This window comes from Apodemus sylvaticus, chromosome 11, assembly GCF_947179515.1.
Source record: "Apodemus sylvaticus chromosome 11, mApoSyl1.1, whole genome shotgun sequence".
NCBI classification, from domain to species: Eukaryota; Metazoa; Chordata; class Mammalia; order Rodentia; family Muridae; genus Apodemus; species Apodemus sylvaticus.
Window position 1 is genome coordinate 58,224,625 of NC_067482.1, and position 13,310 is coordinate 58,237,934.

The following is a 13,310-nucleotide window of genomic DNA, read 5'->3' on the forward strand; positions in this document are numbered from 1 at the left end:
CTTTTTATTACTCCCCAGCCTGGTGCAGAGCTGAGACAAAAGGCACGAAGCAGTGTCAAGTGCTGTAAAAGTAGTAGTTATGTCTAACAGCTGGGAGCTTCTTGATGGCGACCCTGAACCAGTTTTGACCCCTCAGGCTGTTAATGTTAGATAGGACCCGACCGAATCGTTAGGCGCAGACTCAGATGCATCTAGAAGTGCTTCTCAGGACCTTTGTACTTTTGTGCAGGCGTGCTAGCTGTAAAGGGCATGCTCTTCATTCTGCTAGAAAAACTCTAGGACCTAAGTTTCATCAACAAGTGGCTTTTCAGTAACCTTGAAAGTCAGGGAGCACAGATCCTGTTCCTCCAAAGCCAGGTTACAAGAAGTGACGATTTACCCAACTGAAGCACTTTAGACACACTCAGAGAAAACTTTTTGCCTGCCTGATCGTTGCCCAGAACCCCACTGTGTAGCAGAAGCTGAACGGAGACTTTGAGCGAGCGGCAGTCCTGGAACTTGTCATTTGATCTGACTGTATTTGGATAATCGAGGGGAAAGAGGCTCCTTCCTGACGAGGTGGACAGGAAGGAACCAAGCGCCATTCTTCTGAATAGAAGTAAAATAATAACATTTATTAGCCACCCTTTGTCTGCCAGGCACTGGCTAAGCAATACTTGGCATTCATCTTAAGGGCACTGCCTCTGGGTGAAGAGGCTTGCACTCTGGTGCCTGCTATATTCTGCCAAGACTGGCTTTCCCAGAAGCCCTTTCAAAGTGACCAAGTGACCCTTTATGCTGTGAGCATGTTCCCTACTCCTCCAGCTGTGCCAGTGTGAGGAGAAACACTCATACATAGAACAGGTGTGAAAGGCCTTTTCCTACCAGAAGGACAATGGATACAGCCGATTCCGCCAGGAAATACCAAATCAAAATCCTTCCAAGTTATGTTCCTCGTAGATTTCGAGCTTCCCTTGGTTCCGTGGCCCCAGCAGGCCTGTGAGAGAGCTCTGTCTCTTTGTGCTTTGCCAATTGTAAACAACAGAGCAGTACAGTCTGGGAAAGTCTGAGAATATCTAATTCTGGGCTTGTTTCTTCAAAACAGTTGCGTGGAACACTCCATTGGGAAAAGAGAAACCGTCTTCAGCATACATGTTTCATATTTATTTAATAAACATTTCTTAGACCCAGCAGCTATATTGCTGACCCCCTTCTCTCAACTGGAAAGCAGCGATTTGCTTCCCAGAAACCCTTCCAACCGGTCATGGTCGGGTGACCCATTCTCAGCTTGGAAAACAAAGTAAGACCCAACCAACTCTTTGCTCCTTCTTAAAGAGAAATATCAACTGTAAAGACACAGGTGGGTTGGCAGTAAAGGAATGAAAGAAAGTTTTCATTTCTTTGTGAATGTGCAAACTGGCTACATGTGTTAACAGATTAATATCTGTCGAAATAAATGCCAAGACATGGCTGTAACTACAACTAAATGCTGCACAATGATACACAGCCACCGGAAAGGCATCATAACACTCAAAATTTTAAAGATGCAGGGATGAAGCTCAGAATATATTAAATGAAAACCTATAAAACTCAAGGCAGAACAAAATTCAAAGAATTGAACATTAGAAAAAAAATACCCCTCTTAGTTGTTCATAAGAAAAACAACCCAAATATAGATGAATCAAATATTCTATCAGTCCACACAACTCAGTTGGTATATTCCCAATAAATTTCAAGATACACAGCTCTCAAAGTTACAGTGCATTCGCCACACCAGATCATATGCTAGGCCAAAACACTAGGCTCACTAAGGCCTAAGAGATGTCACCTACCTGCAAAGAGGCTAGGGTAGAAATCGATGCACTGTCTGGAAAATCCTTCAAATGAAGGGAAATCAAACACTCTAGTTCTAAAGGAAGGACCTGCAGGGAAAGGAGGAAATATTTGTGAATGAAAAATAATAAAGGTATCACAGAAAAACCTGCATGGTGGAACCAAAACGGTTCTCAGAGGAAGATACGTAACTTTAATACCTATATCTGTATTTTAAAGGTACGAAAACTTAGGTTTTAAGGAACAGTCATGAGTAAACAAATAAAGACATAGGAGCAAACATCACACGGATGTAGAGAAGAGAGGAAATCCAAAACACAAACCCATAAGCCAGACAACAGAAACACATGATAGATTTTTTTTTTTTAAATCCAGACTAGATTATGTAGAAAGGCTGTTAAAAGCCAAGCAAAGCTAATCAAAGGAAGGGAGGGAAATCAAAATGGCTGTTAGGAGATGAGGAACAGAGCGCGCTATTTCACACCCTAAAGTTATTAGAAGGGTCAGTAGAGGCGGAAGGACGGATGGCTCTGCAGTTAAGAGGGCTTAGTTCCCTTTCATTTGTATGGAGTCCAGAATAGGCAACCTGGCTAACTGCTGGTGAAACCAGAGGGATGGCTTCCTTGGGTGGACAGAGAGAGGGGGGGGGAGGGAAGGTGGGTGAGAGAGAGAGAGAGAGAGAGAGAGAGAGAGAGAGAGAGAGAGAGAGAGAGAGCCAAGTGTGTGCTGTGGATGGAGGCCCGGCAGGGCACCAGTTGCCCACTCTTGCTCCCCGCCTTGTTCTTTGTGACAGAATTTCTCACTGAGCCTGAAGCCCACCACCCAGCAGTCCTGTTTGCTTTCCTTCCCTCCCCAGGTCCTCACACATGTCGAGGAGGAGCTCTCCCCGCTCACCGTATCTCCCTAGGTCAGGCTTGTTTATTTGAACTGCAGCCCAGATTCCCACTAGACCTGCAGCTTGGGGTGGCCGTGCTCTGCAAAATTTGGACTTGACAGTATCTAATTCCTTAAACTTGATCTCTTTTATTTATATGCATACGTCCTGTTGGGTCTGCGGCCCCAGATAACCCGACAGATGTGTCACCAAGTCTGAAGCTTCCTTAGGGTCTCTTCTCAGCCTTTCCTGAACTCTCCACAAGCTTTCTGAAACACGCAGATGCCTGGCTAGCTTGTGGGTTGCCTGGATGGATAAATTGTGGCTGTGGGCTGGGGAATTAATGTTTTTTTTTTTAAAGACTTCCTAGATCATTCTCAAGTATAAGCACCATTGAGAAACACTGTCTAGAATGTTTAAATCTGTGTAAGATCTGGGGCTAAACCTTCTATTTCTTAAGCAACCAATCCCTCTGCTGTGAGTCTCACCTTGACACGCCTCTGCTACAGGGTCGCAGTGTGCCAGGTATGAGTCCTTCCTACTGCAGCACTAGGAAAGCTCTTTAGTTCACCACTCGCGAGTGATGGGACTTTATATTGACACTAATTCCTATCTTCCCGAAGAAAAGCACACTTTTCTAGTTCGTTTCAAAGTCTGATGGCATTGCTTTGATGTTGGCAAGTGGCTAGTTAATTCACACCAGCTTTATTCACAAGGAAAGTAGGACAAAAAACAGTGACTGCTCTGCTGCATTCGTTCTAAGAGCCAGAATAGTTCAAGGAAGGAATACATTGGCTTTTAAGGATGTCTTCCCGTGGTAATTCTTAGGACATCACCAAAGCCTGGTCTACGCTATATTTGCACATGAGCAAAATGATACACACATGAGATTAGCCATTAAAGCCTAGTTTGTGGAAGAAAGAGAGTAGAAACCAGCAAAGTGTGAGCCATCAGGGACAGGTTAAAGAATTACGGTACATCCTAAAGAGGTGTGCTATACACTCATAAAAATGAATGAGGCCGTTCCTCCTGCTCAGATATGGAAAGATCCAGCAGTTTACCACAGCAAGCTTGGATCCATTCATGAGGATGTTTTGATAGTGTCTCTTTTCTAATGTTGCAATCAGTGGTCTTGCATGGCTTGAGGCCAGACACACACTGGGAGTTATCCCAGAGGAATGTGGACCTCGCGAAAGCAGGTTGTTAAACATTTACTAGCACACCACAGTAAAGAACTCTAAACCCCATTGTCAGGAGAATAAAACAAAGCTTCACACAGTGTGTCTAGCCTGCCTACAGATCTACCTATCTGTAGGTGAGGGGATCATATGCACTGAGGAACAGGTGAAGACTGGTGGTCTAGCTCAGGGTGAGCGTTCTCTTAGTATTCATGAAGTCTGGGTTTGGATCCTAGCGCTACAAAAACATACCTCATTTTCGATTTCTCAGTTTCTAAGCATAACTTAGCACATAACCTAGACATTCCACTTACAGATATATAATCATGAGAATCACAAACATGTAGTCACAAGAAAATTGCACACAAGTGCTTATGGGAGCATTATCCATTACAGCAACAGGGTGAAAATGTCTGCCCTGTTGGATGAAGAAGCAAACAGCAACAGGGTGAAAATGTCTGCCCTGTTGGATGAAGAAGCAAACAGCAACAGGGTGAAAATGTCTGCCCTGTTGGATGAAGGAGCAAACAGCTGGCATACCTATGCCTAGTAGATTATCAGTCGTTCCTATAAAGGAATGAAGGGCAACGTGGAATAAGTTCAACATTGAAAGACAAATACAGCATGTTCTCATATGTAGAAGCCAAAGTTTATCTCAGAAACACAGAGGCTTGAACAGTGTTTACCAGAGTCTGGGAAGGTTGAGAGGGAGGCAGGGATGGTGACAGGTGGGCCCAGTCGGATACAGGAATAATACCCAACATTGGATTGCACAGGAGGATGGCTACACTTGACAACAGTCAATGAAATATTGCAAAAGAGCTAAGAAGAAGAATTTTGAATGTTCTCAACACAAAGCAATGACATGTGTCTGAGGTGATACATATGCTAATTGCCCTCATCTGATTGTTATACATTGTAGCCGTGTCTTGAAATGTCACACCGTACTGCATAAAATGCATAATTACTACATGTTAATTAGAATACATTAATAAAAATGAGTGAGGTCTTGATGAATGCTCCAACTCGAATGACCCTCAAAAAACATGTTAAGAACTGGATGTGACGTAGGCTTATTTATGACCCCAGGCTGAGGCAGTACAAATTGTGAATTCACAGCCTGCCTGAACCACACAGTGAGACTGTATCTCGGTGGTTTGTTTGTTGGTTTGTGTTGTTGGTTTTGTTTTCTTTTGATATACAGAGTCTGGCTTGGACCTCACTATGTAAACCAAGCTTTCCTTGAAGAGATCCGCCTGCCTCTGCTTCCCCAATGCTGGGCAACATGCTCAGTAAGAATGTGTTTTAAACAAACTAAATAAAGCAAACACCATCATCAGCAAATGACAACACGTTAACCAAGAAACATTCTACTCCCAGGAAACCGTGAGATGAAAGAATTTAGACCCAAAGGGCCACTTGTTATAGTGGCCCATCCAATCAGTGACTCCATAATAGGCAGATCCGTGGGGAGAGCAGTTAGGGCGAGCAGAAGTGAGGAGCAGGAGGGAGAAACAGGGAGTCATTACTCAATGGGTAATTTTGGCTTCTGTGGTTTCATTCCCAGGGTGATAACAATGTTTCGATAGTGAAGAGAGGGGTGGAGCAGTATTACACAAGCAGCGGAGGCCACAGAATCACATACTTTAGAATGGGAAATTGCGTGTTGCGTGAACTTTATCTCAATTAACAAGATAAACCCTCAAACCTCAGGAAGGCTACAGATAGGAAGTGATGGAGTGCCTCTAGAGAACAGTAGGTACCTGAAAGATGAGTCGAGGGCAACAATTTTGTATATATTCAAATTCTTAGCCATGCATACAAAAAGTGATATAAAGGTTTATTAAGACCACATATCCCTTCTATAATGCCCATGTAAATAGGTAAAGAATAAGTTAGCCGGGCTGATTAGATGGGTCACTGAATCCTGTCAGTCACATAAGAAGCTGAGCAGGGAAGCAAACGCCTGTAACGCCGGTGTTGGGGGCTGGATGCTAGGGGATTGTGATCAGCCTGGCCAGCTTCGGAGGTAAGATTCAGGGCTGTGAGAATCTCTGTCTCAGAATACAATGTGGAGAAGTGGTTGAGGAAAACATCCAACATCAACCTCTGGCCTCCACCTGAACATACATGGATAAGTTTATCTGCATGCAAACACACACACACACACACACACACACACACACACACAAGAATAAGTAAATGGCCACTCACAAGTCCTTTAGAATCTGTAAGCAGAGGCTCTGCTCCATAGGTTCTCACTGCTTGCCCCACCATTATATTACCCAGTAAGGTGGGAGCATCTTTGGACAGCCAGATTGACACCACACTGTGAATAGTGGATGGCACAAAACTTCAAGGCTGGTTTGATCCAGGAGACACCCAAATGCCCCTTGTGTAGTCCTGGGACTTCTCTTTGACACCCTCTTCCTCTGTAAGATGGAGATGTCCAGCCTTACTTCTCAAACTGGGACGACAACGGAGGGGCGTGGCAGATGCATGTGTCCATCACCTGGTGGCCACTCAGCAATGTGAAGATACTTTTCCGGATCAGGGGCCCCGAGAGACTCTGCCGAAGCGGAGGCTCTGCCTGATGCCATAGGTAGGTTTGTTTGGCTTGCTTTGTTTGTCTGACCAAGTGCTAACTAACACGCTGCAGCTGAAGCTTATGATTCCCTCCATTTCCCCCCTAGTTTTACAAACCCTGACTGGATCATTGAGAGAGAATGAAAAGGAAAAAGAATTAGACTCCTAAGGGCCACTAAAGCTGTGATTTATTGAGTGCTTATCGTGGGCCTCGTATTTTAAAGTCTTTATCTCCAACTCTTACAATACCTCTGGAAGCAATATATTCCGGTGCTCATTTATGGGGGCTGAGAGAGTTGACGTCAGCTGCTCTGGGCTTGGGGGATGGCTAGCAAGTGCCAGAGCAAGGATTTGAACCCAGGTCTGCTGAATATTCTGCTATACTGCACTCCATTAAATCACCAAAGTCAAGACCTCTGGTTTGTATGGACTTAGAACAATCCGAGGATCCAGATGACAGCTGGGAGTGGCACACGCACCTGCAAAAGACTGACTCCAACTTCACCTGAAAAAGATCCCCCACTTCTGTGTCCCTGGCTCTTTGACAGCAAACTCACCACCTCCTGTGACAGCCCATTCCATTTTTAGATGACTCTAATTACTAAGGAGACTCATAATGTTCTGTTTGCCAATCACGTTCACCTGCTATTTTCATTACAACTCCATATGCCCCGGTGAGGCCATCATTAAGAACCGCATTACCTCTTGGACGGGCAATAATGCCTCTAACACCATCACCAAGCTAAGTCTGAAGCACTGGCAATGCAGACAGAGCCAAGAACAGGCTGCTCATTGCACTTTCAAATGAGTCCTACGACAGGTGATTATCTCTTGTAAGGAAAGATATTCTGGTTGGGATGTATTGTCACTCGGGACAGGGCTATAGCATAGATTGCAGAAGTTTAAAATAATCAGAGCCATGCATGTCTGCAGCACACTTCTCTGGTTAATTAAAATGCTTAGGAAAAGCAGCGGAGGTTGATTTCAACTTCCTCCTGGTTTTCAACCTCTCTGGCAGGTTTTTTTTTTCTCTCTCTCTCTCTCTGAAGGACAGTCAGTCCTAAATGATCCAGCGTGAGCTCTTGTCGTCAGCTTCCTGCACAGGGAACTTTCTGTCAGATCTAACAACTAATAACGGAGATTAAAAATGGAAAGGGCTGAAAGAGGGGGAACCCAAGGTCTCCCGAATGTGTGAGCCACTTAACTGAGTCTCCTCAGGGGAACGGAACTCTGTCTCTGTGATTGCGTGAACCACAGGGAACTAAAGTATGCGGGGTCAGAAAAGTGACGGGGCTCTCCTGGGATTTCAGGTGGCAAATAGGATTGAGAATTTTAGCTTTAATGAAGACAACAGAAATCACATAATTAACACGCACTGTTAACACCTCATTAGTCTCCCGGGGCTTAAGTTATGCTAAAAATAATCAACACATTTTGTTTAAATAAGGCTCTGCTACAGGTGGCCATGAAGTCCTCCTTGGCCATAGCAGACCAAGAACATTCCCCTGACTTTACTTCAAACGCTCCTGGAAGGCTTTGTCTTCAGTCCAAGGAAAGGATTATTTTAAAATGAACGGACATACGGGGAGGAAATGAGTGCATTATCCTGAAGTCTCTGTGGCTGAGTTTGTCCCTAAAGTCTTATGCAATCCAGTGTGGAATCCCACATGCCTGAGGGCAGAGTTGCTTCTCCAGTGGTTCTTTCTGCTGGAGGTTTGATACCAGCCATAAAGGAAGCTGGAAAGAGGCAGTTTTGCCCAGTGCACTCTTGGTTTTTTTTCCCCTGGGAGACATTCTGTTTCTTTATTGCCTTCCTCCTGATCTGAGTCTGGCCTCTGATCAAGAAAATGGTAAGAAAATGGGGTGTTGCTTCTGGGTTTCTGAACTTGGGTATCAGAGGGCCCGGGGCCTTTGGAGAACTTTGACTCAACAGGGGAGTCATATTTTCTGTTGGGCAGAGCAGACCCCAGGAAAGGCCTCAGAGAATGAGAGGGCACATGGGAGAGGGCTTGTGTTTTCTGAGGCCAAAGCCTCCAGCCTGCACCTACAAGACCAAAGCTAGATAAGATGAAGGAAGTTCCCGCTAGAATCTTGAAGAAAGAAGAAAGATGACTATTTAGAAGCCGCTGAGCTGGGGGTGACTGTCATAAGACAAGATTCACCGAGCCACCTGGCTATTCCTCCTTGTTACCCTTACCTACCTATGGCGGTTCCCTCAGCTCCTAAGCTCCTCATGAAAGGATTCAGTAGTGAAAGCTGAGGAAAGTTACCTACCCCCTTCAACACCAAGATGGAATATGTTGTCCTTGGGGAAGGAGGAAAATGGATCAGAACTCCTTCTGTTTGTCACTCAATCACTCAGAAAATGGCGCCTGTTAGATGGAAGGGCCTGTGGTGACACTTTGATCTTGGGCTCAGGTTTCTAGAATTTTGAGAACTGAGCATCCATTGCTTCTGCTGTGTGGTCTGTGGCCTTTTCCTAGAATGGGTTGAGCTAAGTCGTCACCCCAATGCACACTTCCTGTTCCCACAGGATGGAAAACCCCTTCCATTTCTTGGAAAAGTTGGACGATTACTAGGAAGGTTGGATGATGATGGTCCAGACTTCTGTGTCTGAGCTAAGAAAGGAACACAATGCTGTTTTACTATTTTCTTTCTTGTCCTTGTGTTCTCTCTGCATGAAAATAGAGACTCATGGGGCTCACAAGCAAAACCCTGTGCTTCAGAGCTGACGGTGCTGGCTAAAGGAAGGTGAATCACAGTTTAACTATCCATCTCTGAACATCTCACTATCCTATAAAGTTAGAGCCAGTTCTAAAGAGAATTTCCCAAGTAACCCTCAATCCAAAATCATTGTGTTCATGCCCAAACCACAGCAGATACAGAATGCTTCCACTCAGGTTAAGGATTGCAGCTTGTTCGGAGCAGAGAAACTAGCCACATACCCTGGTATGGGGAAAGAAAAATGTCCTTTTGCAAGTACACTGGAGGATGTTTACACAGACCTGTACAATAGCCTAGCAAAGATGAAATAAAAGCATTGTTGTAAGACTGTTGTTTTATTGAATTCAGAAAACCTAAACTGAATGAATAAAAGTAGGGGTGGGGGAGGTGGATGGATGGTTGATGGATGGGTGGATGGATATAGATGGGTGGATAGATGGATGGATGGATGGATGGATGGATGGATGGATGGATGGAGAGGTGGATGGATGGATGGATGGATGGATGGATGGGTGGAGAGGTGGATGGATGGATGGATGGATGGATGGATGGATGGAGAGGTGGGTGGATGGTTGATGGATGGGTGGATGGATATAGATGGGTGGATAGATGGATGGATGGATGGATGGATGGATGGATGGATGGATGGAGAGGTGGATGGATGGATGGATGGATAGATAGGCAGATGGATGCGTGGATAGATGATGGATGGATGGATGACTGGAACAGGCAGAGAGAATACAGTGTGCCCATGTGTTTGAAAATGAGGAAGTCTATAAATTCTGAAGAAGCAGGAAGGATAACAAGAGATGGTCCCTGGAGGTGCACCTTGCTAAGACTTTTCTCAATGCCTCTTGATCAGGGACACACACAACCTGACTTCACTGTCTCTGGTGGCACAGGCTGGAGTTTGGGACCTTTCTGTTCTTGGGTAATTCTGAGCACTTTAATTCTGGAGGATAAGCTTGTATATCCCAACTCATCTCGCTATCTTCGTATGCTCTCAAATTAGAGAACTTCTAGAATATGTTAAAGACTTAAAGGTAAACACCAGCACCAGCATGGCAGACATCACTGGCTGCTTAGCCAGAATCCACCCTCCTTCAATTTTAGCAAAAGAAACTCCATTTTGTTCTGAGAGTAAAAGAAGGCTTGCTCTGCCAGACTCACTATTTGTGTTGATGACCTATGATTTAATTTCTGGCCATGAGACCTCAAAACATGTAGGAAATAGGATATTTCCCTTCCTTTATTGTCCCAGAAATAGGGTCCCACATAGGGAAGTGTAAAAGATGTCACCTGACAGTTACAGGGCCACTTAAGAGCAGCTTAATCTGCCTACTGCCACAGTGAGTCCCGCTGGGACCACTGGGCCCACCTACTGGCTCCAGACTTTGTTTTTTCAGTGACAACTGACCAAGTGTCTCAGAAACTTCTTGTCATATTTTCCATTATTTTCAGCCAAAAGAATTTCTGGCAGACATTCTTAGTTGATTTGATTGTAAACTGTAGTCTGGGAGCCGGTGCCCAGAGTAGAGAAAGGAAAAACCATTTTTGAACAATACCCCTATAAAGGCCAGTTCCTCCCAGGGTAAGAAAAACTGTATCCTTTTGGGCCTCAAACCCAGGCTGGAACCAGGTTTTTAAATCAAATCATAGAGTAGGAAGGCCAGAGCATTAAAAAAAAGATATGCAGAAACATCTGGGCTCCAAGTCCCTCCTTTCTCTGGACTCAGCCATTCTACGGGACTTCCTTGTGACAACTGAACTAGATTCATCAGGAACTTTCCTTAGGAACTCTCTCTCTACCCCATGTCCAGTGGTAAAATACAGAGCCTGAAATGAAATATTTGGAAAGAAAGGCAAAGGAGGAACTGCCAAAGTCTCAATCACCCATGTTATATAAATAATTTCCAAAATGTGAAATGCCCCCAAACACAATGATGATGATGATGATGATGATGATGATGATGGTTGTGTGGTGGTGATGATGGTGAATATGATGGTGGTGGTGGAGGTGGTGATGGTGATGATGATGTTGATGGTGATGGTACTGGCAAGAGTGGAAGCCGGGAAGCATTTACATTTCCAAATGAATGGTTGACTTCATTCATCCTTTTCCACTGGTCTCATAACAGGAAGCAATTAAAGTGTTTCAAGTGACTCAACAGCCCATGTGAAAAAATGAAACAGATTAACAAATCATCCCTCCCTGCCTGTGAACCCTGGAAACCATCTTCAGTGTGCCTGAGAGATGTGCTGAGGGAACCCCAAATTCTCCACAAATGGTAAGAAAGAGACTCCAATCTGCAAACTAACAAAACTGAGTTGTGGACTGTTGTCACAAACGGCCTCGGCCTCCTTACTTTCAGAGTTGGTCCCTTGCTGAGAACAGATATAAAAATGGTGGATGGGATCATGTGATCGCCAGAGCCTCCGCTAAACGAATCACAGTGCATCTCAACAAGACTCGGTGAGAGCCTGGTGGGTCCTTGATGCGAGGATGAATTCATTTCACTCTCAGGAGTAAATTCCCCTTGGGGACATCCACCTGCAGGCTCACAATCCAATATAGCATTCCATGTTGGATGCGTAGAGGGCACGTCTGCAGTTTCAGAAGCCACCAGTCGGTCGGTCACACAGAAGACAGAGCCAGGCAGACTCTGCCTCAGCGATATAAACAGCCTCCAGGACATTTGGCCTAGGGTTGTCAGAAATGTGGAGGGTGCAGGGCTATTCAAATAGAAGATCCTAGGGGCTGGAGAGATGGCTCAGCAGTCAAGAGCACTGACTACTCTTCCAGAGGTCCTGGGTTCAAATCCCAGCAACCACATGGTGGCTCACAACCATCCATGACAAGATTTGACTCCTTCTTCTGGGGTGTCTGAAGACAGCTACAGTGTACTTACATATAATAAATAAATAAATCTTAAAAAAAAAAAAGAAGCAAGCTATACCCACAAATAGAAGATCCTAGAGTTTTCGATTATGTAAACCAATGAAATTTCTCTTTTTGCTGAAGTTAGCATGAGTTAGGCTTTCTATCCCTCACCCCTTAGCAGAGCCAACGAACAGAAAAGGTTTGGGTCCTGAAACAGACATCTATGTGGAAATTCACCTGTAGGTTGGGCATGGCTCTGTGGGTAACAGCGCTTGCTGTCTAAGTGGGTGAACCTCAGTTTGGATTCTCAAGCACCCAAAAATCTGGGTGTGGTTATGCACACTGTTATCCCAGCACCCGGCTTCCTCTCGTTTGTTCAGAATTATAGGATTGCAGAGGGCTCCACAGTTCAGTGAGAGGCCTGGTCTCATGGGGATAATTTGGAAAGTGACAAAGCAGGACCCCTGCTGTCCTCTCTGGCCTCCAGGTATGGGAAGTGGGCATGTTTCTACCCCCACAGCCTGAAAACTCTCTTTTTGCCAGACCAATTTACAAAATAAATTATCTTTAAAAAAAAAAAAAGATACTGAAATTACACAATTGGTGGTTGCTATGTGCTAAGCACTTTCTTTCCTTACATACATTAGCTCAATTATAAATTTCTCTCATTATGTTGGTTAATTTGATTACCATCCAGTGGTGGTTTTTTTTTTTTTTCTTTTTTAAATGTGTGGAGACAATGTGTGTTGGAGCAGATGGATACTGTGTAGGACCTGCTGGGTTGTTTACATGAGGTCAGGAGAAACTCACAGACTCTGTGTTGGAATGAGATGGCACCAATAATTCTCTGGCATTTGAATAATTGGTCCCCAAGTGGTTGCTGTTTAGGAAGGATTGGAAGGTAAGATGTGGCCTTGTGGGAAGATGATTGACTGCTGGCATGCTCCCTGCCTTATAGGGATAGACTCTGTCTCCCCCGGAACTGTAAACCCCAAATAAGAACTTACCTTGGTCATGTTTCATCACAACGATAGAAAGTTAAGACACTGTATACTAATATACATGTGTATTTATGTATGTGTGTGTTCATGAACGTAGGGGTATGCCTGTGTGATTAGTGTGCATGCACATATGAGCACACAGATAGGAGGGCTAGTGGCTAACCTTTGGTATCATCCTCTAGGATGCTGTTCACCCTTTTTATTTGAGGCTGGGACTCTCCCTACAACTCAAGGCTTACTCATTGGTTAGGCTA